Below are 16,171 nucleotides of genomic sequence, written 5' to 3' on the forward strand. Positions count from 1 at the left end.
GAACCGCTGTTCTAGGTCATCCACAGCCGGAGATATGGCTAATTGAAGTGATCCCCCTTCTCTCCAGCCTCAGTCTCTCACACTGTGTGAAGCAGCTTCATGCTGATAGGACAGTGTCAGGGGCTGTGACGTAGCTCCACATCCGGAGAATTGCTGGTGTTGACACCCACTTGTCTAGTATAGGCTCATTTGCCTATTTAGAAGAAAGCTCATAAGTTTTAAAATAATAAACGTTTTGGGACACAATTTTCACTAGTATTATCAGTGTGACAGCGCCTATTAGATTAGCTAGGAGTTTGGGCATTACTAAACTGGTAACAGATCCGCTTTAAGCCCTTTTGTACGGCCTGATACAGGCCGTGAAAACGACCTCCGATCTGCGAGACAGCTCATGAGCAATGATCGGTTCTGTATGGGAACGAACGATTGTTACTACAATAGTTCATGCTCATACATTTCCATCATGTCAGCAGCACATCTCCTTGTTTATACAGGGAGATGTGTTGCTGACTAGAGACCATTTTATTGGCTGCATAAACAAGCCGATCCACCGATGAAAGAACCTTTTTTCATTCATCGTCTAACGGTTGCCCTGTTTACATAGGGCAATCCTCGGGATCGAGCGTTCCTATGAACGCTCGTTTGCGCGCTGATTTGCCTGTGTAAAGGGCCTTTAAAGCAAAATGCCTTTATGTATTTTTTTCGATTCTGCATATAGCACCAACATATTCATCAGTACCGTACACAGATAGTAATCACTCACATCAGTCTCTGTTCTCAATGGAGCTTACAATCTTTTTTGCTTATCTCACACACATAGGGCCAGATTCATAGGAACTCTAATAAGCTCTTTTGGCTGTATTGTAAGAAACAGGGGGGCCTAAAGGAAACCCAGATAAACAGTGGGAGAACAGCAAAACATGACCTGCCTAGGTAGAGTCGTGTGTTAACCTTAGACCATACTATCCCCCACCCCCATTTAGTAACGACACATGACACCGAGGTTGGATGTGAAATGGCCACAGCAGCCGTTTATTAATTTCACAGTTTTATAAAAACAATTTAAATCCGAAACATTCGGATAACTAGTTAGGAATCCACCAGAGAATTCCTCCTAATAATTCACATGACCCAACATGGGTCAGAATCATAAATAACAATTAAACGTTAACATTAACCCGAGCAGAGGAAGTCCTTGAAGCCCCTTCAGATGTTCCTTTCAAGAACACACCGAATTAGCCATCTGCAAACCACCAATTACCTCCAGCCGTAAACCAGCTCGGAAGCACCGTTCACCTCTGCAGATGGCTCCAACCACTAGAAGTCCACTTCAAGGGGATAACACCCGATGAAGCCCTCAAGTGATATACCGACCACTAGAAGTCCACTTCAAAGGGATAACACCCGATGAAGCCTTCAAGTGATATACCTTCTACCAGAAGACCACTTCAAAGGGATAACACCCGATGAAGTCTTCAACCATGTACCTTTTTTGGGGGACGCATACCCCCGATGCGACCCCCCCACCATTTTGTACTGACTGGCCTCAAGGACTCCCCCCGCCAGCTGCCATGACAACAGAACCTACTCCGGAAAAAAGAAAAACATGTTAAATAAGCACACAAAATAAAACACAACGCTCATAGACGGACGTACATAAGACCTAAGGAGTAACAAACCAAGGGTGGGAGGGTGGGAGCTTGCTTATTGTATGTTACTCCTCCCGCTGCTTCCGGCTCAATGCCAAGAAACAGCGGGAAGCGCAGTAACGGCCCCCCCGTCCCCCTTAACTCCTCCCCGTCCCTCCTTCAACTTTCCCTCACCTCATTAACCCTTTCCCTACCAGGACGGTCATGTCGGCTTCCCTTAACCCTGCGGCTGCGTCCAGCCTCTTCTTGACCTGCCTAGGTAGAGTCGTGTGTTAACCTTAGACCATACTATCCCCCACCCCCATTTAGTAACGACACATGACACCGAGGTTGGATGTGAAATGGCCACAGCAGCCGTTTATTAATTTCACAGTTTTATAAAAACAATTTAAATCCGAAACATTCGGATAACTAGTTAGGAATCCACCAGAGAATTCCTCCTAATAATTCACATGACCCAACATGGGTCAGAATCATAAATAACAATTAAACGTTAACATTAACCCGAGCAGAGGAAGTCCTTGAAGCCCCTTCAGATGTTCCTTTCAAGAACACACCGAATTAGCCATCTGCAAACCACCAATTACCTCCAGCCGTAAACCAGCTCGGAAGCACCGTTCACCTCTGCAGATGGCTCCAACCACTAGAAGTCCACTTCAAGGGGATAACACCCGATGAAGCCCTCAAGTGATATACCGACCACTAGAAGTCCACTTCAAAGGGATAACACCCGATGAAGCCTTCAAGTGATATACCTTCTACCAGAAGACCACTTCAAAGGGATAACACCCGATGAAGTCTTCAACCATGTACCTTTTTTGGGGGACGCATACCCCCGATGCGACCCCCCCACCATTTTGTACTGACTGGCCTCAAGGACTCCCCCCGCCACCGCGAAACAGGCCTTGACCACCTTAAGCCTGTGAGTTCCTCCACACCGCCACCGCCCTTTCTATGCCTTCTGCTATCGCCAAGCTCCAAAGATCAATGCCAACCTCGGTCAGATGAACCCCGTCACTTCTCCAGAAATTCCCCACTCCTGACTCCAAATCCCTATGCCTCACGCAAATGCCCCCGTTCTTTGCCACAAAACGGGACACCGCCCGGTTAACTTTTATGCGAGCCTTATTGACTCTCTCCACCGATCTAGCTAACCGCCAATGCTTTCTTGGGACTATGTCCGACCACACTACCACCAACTTGGGATAAGATACCCACAAACACAACATATCATGTTTGATATCCCGCACCAACTCACGAAAAGGGCGGACTCCTAAGTCATTCCCACCCACGTGCAACACTAAAACCTCCGGAACCCTATCAAGCCGCACATATGTCTGGAATTCCGCCAACACCCTGTTCCACGACATACCTCTAAAACCCAGCCAATGCACAACCGCATCCTGTCGCGGAATGCGCAACTGGCGACCATCCGGGCGGACGTCCGCCCTCAAAGCCCCCCAGTGCACGTACGAATGACCCCTCAACCACACCAGACAAGGAGGCGAATCTGAAACGGAAAACACAGTTAGGCACCACCATATAACATTTTCAAGCATAAACAACAAAATTACAACATATGGGGGCGGACATAGGACTTAAACCTTTTAGACTCCCAACGACCAATACGCCTCACCCCCTCATCATCCAACCCCCAGCGCCCCGCTTCCGTTGCTGCGCCAATCCGGAAGGAATGAGATGAATATGAGCCTGCCGCAACCCCAACCGCCGTCAAACACTTTTTAAATACAGCTCCAAACTGAAACCTGGACAAAAACGACCCGTCCATATGACGTAACAAAGGCAAATCTGGAGACCCCCTGTTTCTCGTAAAACCCCGCATGCACTCCACTGGGCACATGACCGACCCCGGGAGAGCGAACAAAACTATCAGTTTTCCCTTCCCTACTTGGTCAGTTTTAGATCTACGCAACCATACCTCCAGCCGATCTGCAAAAAGGCTCACCTCCCCAGATCTCAGCCCCCCTGCCTGTTTAGTACTTGGCGACACCAACTCACCTATTCTAAATGCTCCGAAGAACGCTAACGAAAAAGCCAACCGAAACAGATCCATTTCATCTGAAGAACGACATACCGATGCTAATGAACCGCCCAACGAGCCAAGCAAAGCAAACGACACCGGCCTTCTACTATCCGCCTCCACCCTACCTCTGCGCAACCCCTTCAAAGCCTGCGATACCAGAAATTCCTTCGATACATCCCGCAAGCTCCGCAACTTAAGCCCAAACGCCACCGCAGATATGAACCGGTTCACCTTCGCTACTGAAAACCCCGCCTCCCAGGCATCCCCTAACCAATACAAAAGTGCCACCAACCTGTCTCTATCCGTATTGACGTCACCCAACTCTCTTACCCACTCCTCCCACTGCCTCCAACAAGCAGCATAAGCACTCCACGTCGTGCGCGCCAAAGACCTTTGTAACAGCTGCTCTACGGGACCGATACCAGATCCCAAAGATGATCTGGACAAGCCAAACCGAGACGTTACGCTCACGGGGCCAATTGCCGAAACCGGTCCCACTGCGAGCGAGAAAGAGCATCAGCAATACAATTCCGTACACCCGGGACATGCACCGCCACCACCCACGCGTTCAACGACAAACACACCAACACTAAATGTCGCAACAATTGAACTACCGGAGGAGAGGACGCCGTGATGTTATTAATGGCAAGCACCACCCCCATGTTGTCGCAGTAAAAACGGACCTTCTTATCCCTGAGCCTGTCCCCCCAAATGGTAGCCGCCACCACGATGGGAAACAGCTCGAGCAGGGCCAGATTCCGCGTGAGTCCACTGGACACCCAGCTAGCCGGCCATTGACCTGCGCACCACGGACCTCCCCCGTAAGCTCCAAAGCCACCCGCCCCAGCCGCATCCGTGAAAATATTCAAATCACTCGTATCCTGCGCTGGGGCCATCCATAGCGAGCGACCATTGTACTGGCCCAAGAAGTCATCCCAAACCTGAAGATCAGCTCGGTGCTCCTCCTTGAGCCGCACAAAATGATGCGGCGCACGCACTCCCGCCGTTGCCGCCGCCAACCTTCTACCAAACACCCTTCCCATCGGCATAATCCGGCAGGCGAAATTCAACTTCCCCAGCAGCGACTGAAGCTCCCTCAGCGACATTTTCTTCCTTCTACAAGCCCGTCGAACCTCCAGCCTCAAAGCACCCAACTTATCCGCCGGGAGACGACACTCCATTGCCACCGAGTCTATTTCGATTCCCAAAAAACAAATCGTCGCTACCGGGCCCTCCGTTTTTTCCGGCGCCAAAGGAATCCCAAAATCCCTCGCCACCTTCTGTAGAGCATGAAGCAAATTACCGCAAACCGGCGAACCCCCCGGGCCAACGCACAAAAAATCATCTAAGTAATGGATCAACGAGTCGACCCCGGATGCTCCCCTCGTTACCCACTCCACGAAGCTACTAAACGCCTCGAAGTATGCACAAGAAAGGGAACACCCCATCGGAAGGCACCGATCCACGTAAAAAGCCCCATTCCAAAAACAACCCAACAGCCGTTGGCTTTCTGGATGAACCGGCAACAACCTGAACGCCGCCTCGATGTCAGTTTTTGCTAGCAGCGCCCCAGGACCCGCAGCCCGCACTAACCCCACCGCCTTATCGAATGAGGTATAAACTACGGAACACAACTCGTGATCAATCCCGTCATTTACCGACGAACCTTTGGGATACGATAAATGTTGAATCAAACGAAACTTTCCGGGCTCGCGTTTTGGGACAATACCCAAAGGGGACACAACTAAATCTTTTACCGGCGACTCAACAAATGGCCCCGACATGCGACCCAACGAAACTTCTTTTAACAACTTTTCCGACACGACTTCCGCATGCAAGTAAGCCGATTTTAAATTCCTCCGCGTAACCGGAACCTCATAAGGAGGTGGAGGAATAACAAACCCAACACGAAACCCTTCATAAAGCAACTTAGCTGCCGCCCTATCCGGATACTCATTTAGATAAGGGGCCATCCTTTCCACCCTCACCGGCGACACCCCCTTGACCAGCCCCGTGCTGGTTCCCTGACCTCTTTTTCCGCAGACATTTTGCCGCCCCGTGTGATGCACCATTACACTCGGAGCACACGTGCTTGAACTTGCACGTGGCCCCGAACTTGCACTGACCTTCATTAAATTGCCAGCAAAACCCCGCCTTTCCCCCGCCGCTTTGTCCGCTCTGACTAGACTGGCCTCCCTGGCCACCGCTCCCGGGAAAGGGCTGCCTAACCGGAGCCGTAACCCGTAACCAGAGAGCAATATCCTTCTGGTCCCACCGAATCGCCGGCCGAACCGCCTTCCGCTGACGGAATTGCTCATCATATCGCAGCCACGCCTGACCCCCATACGCCCTATGAGCCTCCCCAATGGCATCAAAATAACAAAACAGCGCCGAACAATTTTCCGGCGCCTTTTCCCCTATCACACTAGCCAATATGGCGAACGCCTGCGACCAATTAACGAACGTCTGCGGGATCAGCCTATACCGCCGCCGTTCCTCCTCGTCCTTTTTACTCTCATCCCGCTTGCTCTTATCCAAATTAAATTTAGCCAGTGGCAAGAGAGAAAAAATTTCAACGTATTCGTCTTTCCAGATCCGATCACGCACCTCCTGCTTTAAATGCGCCCCCAACGGACCCTCAAAACAAACATACACCTCCCCCCGAGCACGATCATCCATACGCACTCGATCGCCGTCCTTCTGTGCCTCGGTCTGTACCGACACCGCGACCGCCTCTCTAACCGCCGCCGCAGGACGCGCCTGTAACGATCCCACGTCCCTGGGGCCTTCCCAAACTATCGCAGGAGACACTTCCGTTACTACCGGCGCCGCGGCCCTATCCAGGCGCCCCACCAGCTCCCGTAAGCAACCCACTAATTCTGCCAAACCCGCTCCGTCGCGTCCGCCCGCGCCACTACCGGCCCCCGATGCAATGCTAGCAGCCCCCCCGCCGACACCCGACATAAAAATCGCTGGATAAGACAATGATGGAGTTATACACTCACCGGGCTGCACAGGCGCTGTGTTCCCGTCAGCCGGACCATCCTGACCTCGACGATACACGTCCAGTTCACCTTCCTCCAGTTCTTCTCTCGCCGACGACTGTCCCTCCCAACGACATCTTCGGAACGGGGATGAGGACGCGCTGACCGATGGGCCGGCAACCTGCCGCCCGACCGCCGGGACCCAGACTTCCGACCGGACCTGTTGCCTCGACGTCGCTGCAGCTCTAGGCGTCCGTCTAGACGATCCTGACGAAGCCTGCCCCCTGGCCGGAACATCACCATGCGGGGCGGCCGTACCTTGTCCTCCAAATCTTCCATCTGATGGGGGAGGGGTGACAGGGAGCCCAGCCTGCGACTCCCTGCTTACCGCCGGACCCCGTCGCGGCCTGGGATTCCTGCCAGGACGCAGGGCCTGGGAAGGGGCGGTCCTCCCAGCTGCCTGGCCTGCAGCGTCCGGGATCGGGCTCCCTCTGCGACGCCGTGTCCGCGGGACTACCTCCGGACTGAGGCGCTCTGGAGGTCGGGACCGCCGAGAGGGACGGGTCGACCCAGCCTGCGTCGCCGTCACCCCTGGCACCGCTCTCTGCCTGCTCAGCGCAGGAGCGGTTGTTGCCGACTCCCCCCCCGCCGCCATAGCCATGCTCGTAAGGGGGCCGGGGGAGGGGAGCCTGTCCTTTTCAACAGACCCCGAACGCCGTGCCCGATGTGGCGAAACGGCGTCCGGGATCCTCGTTATGGCAGCCACGGTCTCCTCTAGCCATCCGGGACCGTGGTGCACAGCAGCGGCACGCAGCCGCTCTAACATCAGGGCTTCTGCCATCATTAAAAGCACGGGCAACGGGGAGCTTGCTTATTGTATGTTACTCCTCCCGCTGCTTCCGGCTCAATGCCGAGAAACAGCGGGAAGCGCAGTAACGGCCCCCCCGTCCCCCTTAACTCCTCCCCGTCCCTCCTTCAGCTCCTTCAACTTTCCCTCACCTCATTAACCCTTTCCCTACCAGGACGGTCATGTCGGCTTCCCTTAACCCTGCGGCTGCGTCCAGCCTCTTCTTTATGAAGCTGTTACCCCTGATCAGATATGAACCCAGGAATCTAGTGCTGCAAAGACATTGGGGCAGATTTACTAAGACTGGCGTTTCATACACTAATCTAAGTATTACGTTTGCAGGAGTAAGGTGGTGCTAATTTATTAAGAGGCGCAGGCCTCTTTATAAATTTAGCGCAATTTCTGTTTGAGCACCAGAAAGGGAAATCCATGGTAGCTACGACATGGTGTAGATTTCGCCAATAATTTACACCAGCTTCTGGGGTGAATTATAGTAAATGTTTTGGGTTGCAAGTGGCCGCCGCCCCTTCATCTAAGCATTGCCCACTTTTTTTTAAGGTACTATGAGCTGTGCTAATGCATGATAACAACTTTTTTGCGCAAACAGACTTTTGACATATTTGCGACTTTTCTAGACCAGAAAACGAACGCATAAAATCTAAGAAATTTCGCTCATTGTGCTTCTCCTATAGAAACATTTTCAGTGTTTATATGTATATAATATATATATATATATATATATATATATATATACTGTATATATCAAAATGACATTATAATCACCCACAATATTCAGGATATGAACTCTGTTGATATAGTTGGAACCAATGTGTTGTTGGTTACAGAAGCTGTGTGATCTGAATCAATCATAATAAGCAGGCAACGCACATACAGAGTTAAAATGGTAGCTTAAAGAAGCGTTGCAAATAAAATATCTCCTGTAAATCAAACAGATTGTATTTGCTGCTGATCTGTTGCCAAAATGTTAAAATACTGAATTGCCTGAAGAATAGGAATGTAAAGCGGACTATCCAGTTATTTGTGTACACAACAGACATACGTCTAGGAGCAGTCACATTGAGAGTATGTGCGTGAGGCTAAAATGATCTTCCTTTACTTAGATCTTGCCAGCCAACTGCAAACAATGAAAACACCCCTCAGCCTACACTTTGTTCTTCATATCACAGCGTTCTGGGTGTTGTATTCACTGAGCCTTGACATTACCCTGCTGTAGATAGATAGATAGATAGATAGATAGATAGATAGATAGATAGATAGATAGATAGATAGATAGATAGATAGATAGACAGACAGATAGATAGATAATCAGCAGATACAGGGGTCTGGTTTAGAAAAAGGGGTCTGATTTAAAAAACACTTGAACACTATTGGAAAATTTGAAATCAATCAAGGGGGGTCTAACGTACAGGGCCCTCAACTATTAGCCGGAGTAGCACGCAGCTACAAAGAGCGTCTCTAATGCTGGAGGACCTGGCATATCCGAGCATTACATAGACGGCACATTTATTTTAATTGGCACGTTGTAATGATTTTTTTTTTCCCCCTGTTGTGGCGCTTCTAGGGAATTTAACTCTTGCTGCAGGATTTCCCCCATAGATTACAGTTGATTGCTAGGGGTCCCACAGTGGGACAACTTGTGATCAGTCAATTGTCTGAGGAATCTTCTAACAAAAGAAGTGGGCATCGCCTAAGACAGATCAGATGGTTGCCTACTATGGGTATATCAATTGTTTCAACAGCATGTGTCACCAGACAAGTGTTGCCATTCTGCCCAAGGCCTGGAAGAACCTTACTATAATCAACCAACTTGTCTGTGTTGTGATGTTCCCCTATTACTTCACAAAAGACATGTGCTCAGATCCATTCCAGATAGGCTACTTTAGCTACATTACTGACTAGTTAAAACGCAAATTCCTTTTTGTAAAGAAAAAGATTTCTTAAAGGGGTTGACTAGGATTAGAAAAACATGCCTGCTTTCTTCCAAACACAATACCACACCTGTCCATAGGTTGTTTAGCATTGCAGCTTAGCTCTATTCATTTCAATGAATCTGAGCTGCAATACCACTGGCAACCCACCTAACAGGTGTGGTGCTATTTCTGAAAGAGAGCAGCCATGTTTTCCTAATCCTGGACAACCTCATTAATTTAAGAAGGATCCGTCAACTTTCCTGATTTGTCTGTTTAAGTAAATACTTGTATTCCCCAAAAAATTATAATTTTGTAGTTTTTACTTAGAACTCTTGATTTAGACTTTGCTCTGTTATTCCGCCTGGAAATGTATTTACTAAAATAGATATGCTTGGAGAGTTGACAGGTCCTATATAACCACTCAACGCTGTCCGCCGCACATATTTATACTTACGTTATAATAATATAGCGCTGGCGCAGGAGCTGAGCTTGCACCATATGTGGTGGGTGTGGGCTGCTTTATACAGCAAAGGCCATGATCGGAGATAACTTTGATGCCGTGGTCAGTAATGACGCGCGATCTGACTGATTTTCTGCTGTCCCCCAATCGCCCGCCCCCTGTGACAAAATCACGGGTTGCTGAGCGGTTGCCATGGCAGTTGGAAGCCTAGTGTAGGCCTTCAGGCCTGCCTTTTATGTCCTACTATTAAGCCCTGCTTAAGGGTAGAGCACAGAAAAAGGCAATATACGGCAATGTATTGCATGAGTTATCCGGTGATCGCATAGTAAAATCCCCTAGAGGGACTAAAAAAAATAAAAATGAAAGAAATATTTAATACAATTTTTTAAAACATATAATACAAAAACAATGGAATGAGAAGTGATCAAAAAGTCGTATGTACCCCCAAAAATTTATCAATACTACAAATGTCACCAAAACTACAGCTTAACCCGCAAAAAAACAAGCCCTCACACAACTTCCTTGACAGAAATATAAAAAAGTTTATTAACCCCTTAATACCGAAGGTATTTTAAACCTTAGTGACCAGAGCAATTTTGGCAGTTTTGCTATGCACATCTGTGACGCAGTATAAGGACGGATTCACACGAGCTTGTGCGTTTTGCTCACGCAAAAAATGTGGCGTTTTGCGCGCGCAAAAGGTTCATAACAGCTCAGTGTATCAGCAGCGATGATTTTCGCGCAGCCGCCTTCATTATGACACTCTGTTTGTATGTTTGTAAACAGAAAAGCACGTGGTGTTTTTCTGTTTTCATTAATAGTTTTTACTGCTGTTGTGCGAATCACACGCGTCACACGGAAGTGCTTCAATGGGTGCGTGATGCGATGAAAAACGCACAAATATAGGACATATCGTGAGTTTTACACAGCGGACACACGCTGCGTGAAAATCACGGACTGTCTGAACGGCCCCATTGACTAACATAGGTCCGTGCAAGGCGTTGGACGGACGTATTATACGTTCGTCTGAATAAGCCCTAACTGTATGTTTTATGTATCGATGGGAATTTTGCACTGTTTTCTTGGGACATGTAGTGCTTTCTTAATGTGGTATATCTGTATAGGTGACATTTTAGACCCGTTACAGGGCATATCATAGAAGGAGTCCATTTTGGCTTTTGGAGGCCTTTTTATGCCAGAGTTGATTTGCCGTGGTACTGCAGGTCATTTTGATAAGTATAAATGTCCTGCTAATATTCATCTAGGGGTATAGTGAGTATTTTTAATAGGTGGAAAGAAAAAATATAAATATAATATAAATATTTTTCCGGAAAATACAGTATTGCTGCAATTTTACATTGGGACCTCCCACCCACTACATTGAACCAACCCAGCCCATGAATTACCAATTGTAACCTCACACTAAGCCGCTTAGTAAATATAATGACCAAACATAAAAAAAAAATAGTGAAACATTATCCATAAAGTAACCCTCCCGTTTGGTTCTCCCTACAAATACAGTGTGAAAGTTAATAATGTGGGACTTTATGATATATTTAGAAGCAGGGATAGTTACAGAGACCAGTATTAGAGGGACATGTAGGGCAATAAAATTGCGTGTCCCTTCGTATGCCATTTTTGCTGCACACACTGCATCGCTTTTGGGGGTATTTGTTTATTTCAGTAGCAGGCATAGTGATGTACTACAAGCCGTCGGACATCTTATGTCTCATGGCGGTGTCTGGGGTCAGGGGACTCAAACAAAAGATGTTCCATTACGTTCTCCAGAAATTGAAAAAAGGTATTTTGCCCATTTGATTTTTTGTACAGCACAAAGCCGTTGAATGTTGTCATCTGTATAAGGTGGATAGCCACCTTTTTATACCAGGCGCGGGAATTTCGTTGAAGGTCAGACAAATCCACTGCCCCATGAATTTATTATAGTCTGTGATGCAGACCGGCTTCTCTTTATCAGAGGTGGCACCACGTTCCCTCACTGTCACTTTTGTGTCTGTGTGAACAGTGCTTAGCATGAACACATCCTTACGGTCATTAAATTTTATTGCAAGAAGGTTTCCACTGCAAAGACCACTTGATTCCCCCCTTCTCAGGCGCTCTCTCACCACTCCTGTGGCCAGCCCCTTCTTTATTTGCGGATTCTTCCGCTAACCCCTTTGTCAGCCGAATGCAGGTGCTTGCACAAGGGGACGCTGGTATAGAAGTTATCAGTGTATATATATGAATTTATACGTTTTCAATTATGTAGTTCATGAAATTCAATATCAACATCTTTTCACGTTTTAAAGGCAACCTGTCACCTGTTTGGTGCTAGTTTTTATTACTTCTATGGACAGATCATTACATAGTTTACCAAAACCAAAAATCAGCAACTCCCAAAGCCCCTAGTCAACACACACGTTTGATGGGGCTACTAGCATGAGTTAAGCTACATTCACACAAAAAAAAGTGCCCACTGTAGATAGTGTCACAGTGCCCACATATAAAGTACCATAGTGCCACATATAAAGCCAGAGTGCCCACTATCGATAGTGCCACAGTGCCCACATAGTACCACAGTGCATAAATATAAAGTGTCAGTTCCCACATAGTGCCACAGTGCCCATTGTAGATAGTGCCACATTACACACATAGTACCACAGTGCCCACATATAAAGTAATATAGTGCCAACATACAAAGTTCTAGAGCCCACATAGTGCCACAGTGCCCACGTAGATAGCGCCAGTGTCCCCTGTAGATAGTGCCACACCCCCTGTAGATAGCACCCCCTCTAGATAGCGCCACCGTAACTCCCTGTAGGAGCAGAATCCCTCTGACCGGGGATTCCGCTCATAGACGGAGCACCTGACGTCTCTGTCCATATATGGACAGTGACGTCAGGGGCTATTTTTTAAGAGCGGTATACTCTGCCAGAGCGTCGGCAGTGCTCTGGCTGGGGATTCCGCTTTAGAACTAGCCCCTGACGACACTGTCCATATATGGATAGAGACGCTGGGGGCTTCTCCAGGAGCGTAATCCCCGGCGAGAGCGGGGTCTGGCCGCCGGGGATTCCACTCCTACAGGTGGCTACAGTGGCGCCTTCTACGGCTGGGGGGTTGCTAGCTACGGGCAGGGGATGCTATTTACTGGGGGTGTTGGTGCTATCTACAAGAGTGTGCTACCTACATGGGGGTTGCTATCTACAGGGGGGTCAGAGGGAGCCCCTGACGCCACTTTCCATATATGGACAGTGACATCAAGGGCTTTCCCAAGACAGGAGTCCCCAGCCAGAGATCTTGCAATGCTCTGGCCGGGGACTCCATAGTTGAAAGCCCTGACTTCACTGTCCATATATGTACAGTGCTGTTAGGGGCTTCCCCTCGTAGTTGACAGTATATGGCTTTAAAAAAGGCTTAGATCATTTCCTAGAACAAAAAAATATCAGCTCAATGTGTAGAATTTTGTTTCATCCCTTGCCCCCATCCCTTGGTTGGACTTGATGGAGATATGTCTTTTTTCAACCGTACGAACTGTAACTATCTAGTGGTTTCATTCTTCATTTTCGTTCCACTCAGCTCCACCTATCACTCGAGAGCTTCAGTTAAATACATCAGCAGCTTGCTACAATGTGTCAGTCTGGTGTCCAGGCAGTTTAAGGCTTCGTTCACATCTGCGTTGGGGTCCCGTTCTGACGTTCCGTCAGCGGTTTCCGTCAGAATGGGAACCTGAGCAGACACAAACTGACACGGACGGAAACCAGAGGTTTCCGTTTCCATCACCATTGATTTCAATGGTGACGGATCCAGTGCCCATGTTTTCCGTATGTGTCTGTTGTGCACCGGACCCGTCGTTTTGCCGGAAGCAATAAGCATAGTCAACCTCCGACGGAACGTCAGAACGGGACCCCAACGCAGATGTGAACGAAGCCTAACTCACAGAGCATTGCCTAGAAATCCTCTTCTCAGATGGGAGCAGGACTAGGTCTATATGGGTTTGCACTGTATGAATGTAGACAAGAATGTTCTCATTTATTGACTAATATTTTTAAAACTGTAAGGAATTTAAATATAAAATATATTAAAAAGTTGAAGAAGTTTTCATTTATGCAGTGATTAAGTTTTAGTAACATTAAACTAGAGAACACCTTTCAAATCTGGGGATTGTTCTGCAGAACATATCCATTAATGATACTGATAAAATAGGAAACATGGTCAGCATCAATGTTTCATTAACATATGTTGTTCACTGGTTCTCAGTCAGTACTAGAGGTACCGACTACAAAATATTGCTGCACCATAACAAAAACCACCTCCAACTTGAAATGTAGCAGGCACCCTTCAGAATGGGTTAATGAACTGCATGCTCCAAATTAAAAATTTTCCATCAACGTGATGTATAAGGAACCAGAGTTGATGCAATCATGCAAGCAATACTGAATGGTGCAGTTTTGTTGCTTACATCCTCATACTAGTCATGCTATGTTTCTTTTGATGGACACCACAGCAACATACACTATATGGACAAAAGTTTTGGGACAAACCTCTTAATCATTGAATTCAGGCGCTTTATTCAGTCCCTTTGCCACAGGTGTATAAAATCCAGCACCTAGCCATGAAGTCTGCCTTTATAAACATGTGTGAAAGAATGGGGCGTTCTAAAGAGCTCACTGAATTCCAGTGTGGTACTGTAATAGGATGTCAAAGTTATAACTAGTCAGTTTGTGAAATATATTCCCTCTTGGAAGCGTTTAGGAACCACAGCAACTCAGCCACAAAGTGGCAGACCATGTAACGTTACAGAGCAGGATCGCTGAGAGCTGAGGCGCATAGTGTATAAAAGTCGCCAATGATCTGCTGACTCAATAACTGCAGAGCTCCAAACCTTTTTTGGTATTAACATCCGGACAAAATCTGAGTGCCAGAAGCGTTATGTCACAATGCCAAGTGTTGGATGGAATGGTGTAAACCGCACCGCCACTGGACTCTGGAGTAGTGAAAACGTGTTCTGTGGAGTGATGAATCGCACTTCTTTATCTGGCAGTCTGATGGACAAGTCTGGATGTGGCGAATGCCAGGAGAACGTTACCTCCCTGACTGCATTGTGCCAACTTTATAGATTTTTCTCTCCTTCACCAAACTTTAAAGTTCTTAGTTCCAGTGAAGGGAAATCGTAATGCTTCTGCGTACCAAGACATATTGGACAATTGTATCATTCCAACTTTGTGGGAACAATTTGGTGTTGGCCCTTTTCTGTTCCATCATGACTGGGCCCCGGTGCACAAAGCAAGGTCCATAAAGACATGGTTGGGTGAGTTTTCTGTGGAAGAACTTGACTGGCCCACACAAAATCCTGATGTCAACCCCATCGAATACCTATGGGATAAACTAGAACAGAGATTGTGAGCCAGGCCCTCTCATCCAACATCAGGGTCTGACCTCACAAATTATCTTTTGGATGAATGACCAAAAATTCCCACATTCACACTCCGAAACTTTGTAGAAATCCTTCCCAGAGGAGTGGAAGTTGTATTACCTGCAAAGGGGGGGACCCACTCCATATTAATACCTATGGATTTAGAATGGGACGTCATAAAAACCCCTGTAAGGTGTAACGTGTAGGTGTCCCAATACTGTTGTCCATAAAGTGTATGTCTGTGGGATGTTATGCAAGCTAAGTTGACTCTGAGAACATCCATGTTGCAATGAACTGTTGGTGGTTTAGCCCAGCAGATTTCTCCAGACTTCTGCTCGGCAGGTATCTTGTTTAATGAACACTCTGGGCATTACTGGTCCGCTGTTTTATGCCTAGTGCAGGGCCTGAGAGGGTGGTACATGACAGGGGTGTCAAAGATGAGCGAAGACAGAGTATCTGTGTCATGCACGATCCCGCAGGCCCTGCGCTGGGCGAAGCACAGTGTATCATTTTTGTCCGGAGTATTCTTTTAACCATTTGTGATTTTACTAATAATAGAACCAGGACAGGGACACTCACATTCTGAGCAAAGTCTCATATAACAAATGATTTGACTATTAAATGGAAAAATTGTAAACAAAACTGACTCATCTCAGGTCAGACTTTGTGATTCCTACAGTAGATTACTATCATGTAACCCAGGTGGGTGGTTTATATTTTTAAAGGGTGGGTGTCCTTAAGAAATTGCTTACTCAGTAACATACAGTGCAACAAAAAAGTAAATCTTATGCGTATTTGGCAACTTGATTTTCCGGTTCGCGTTTTGAGAACTACTATTCACATATT

General features: G+C 47.4%; 1 protein-coding gene across 2 annotated transcripts in view; it reads left to right on the forward strand.

Moving 5' to 3' along the window:
* PLEKHG7 (pleckstrin homology and RhoGEF domain containing G7) overlaps positions 1 to 16,171 on the forward strand; it is a 99,575-nt gene that overhangs the window by 54,049 nt on the left and 29,355 nt on the right. The window lies entirely within an intron of this gene.

The sequence above is a fragment of the Rhinoderma darwinii genome, chromosome 3 (genome assembly GCF_050947455.1).
Source record: "Rhinoderma darwinii isolate aRhiDar2 chromosome 3, aRhiDar2.hap1, whole genome shotgun sequence".
Lineage (NCBI taxonomy): Eukaryota > Metazoa > Chordata > Amphibia > Anura > Rhinodermatidae > Rhinoderma > Rhinoderma darwinii.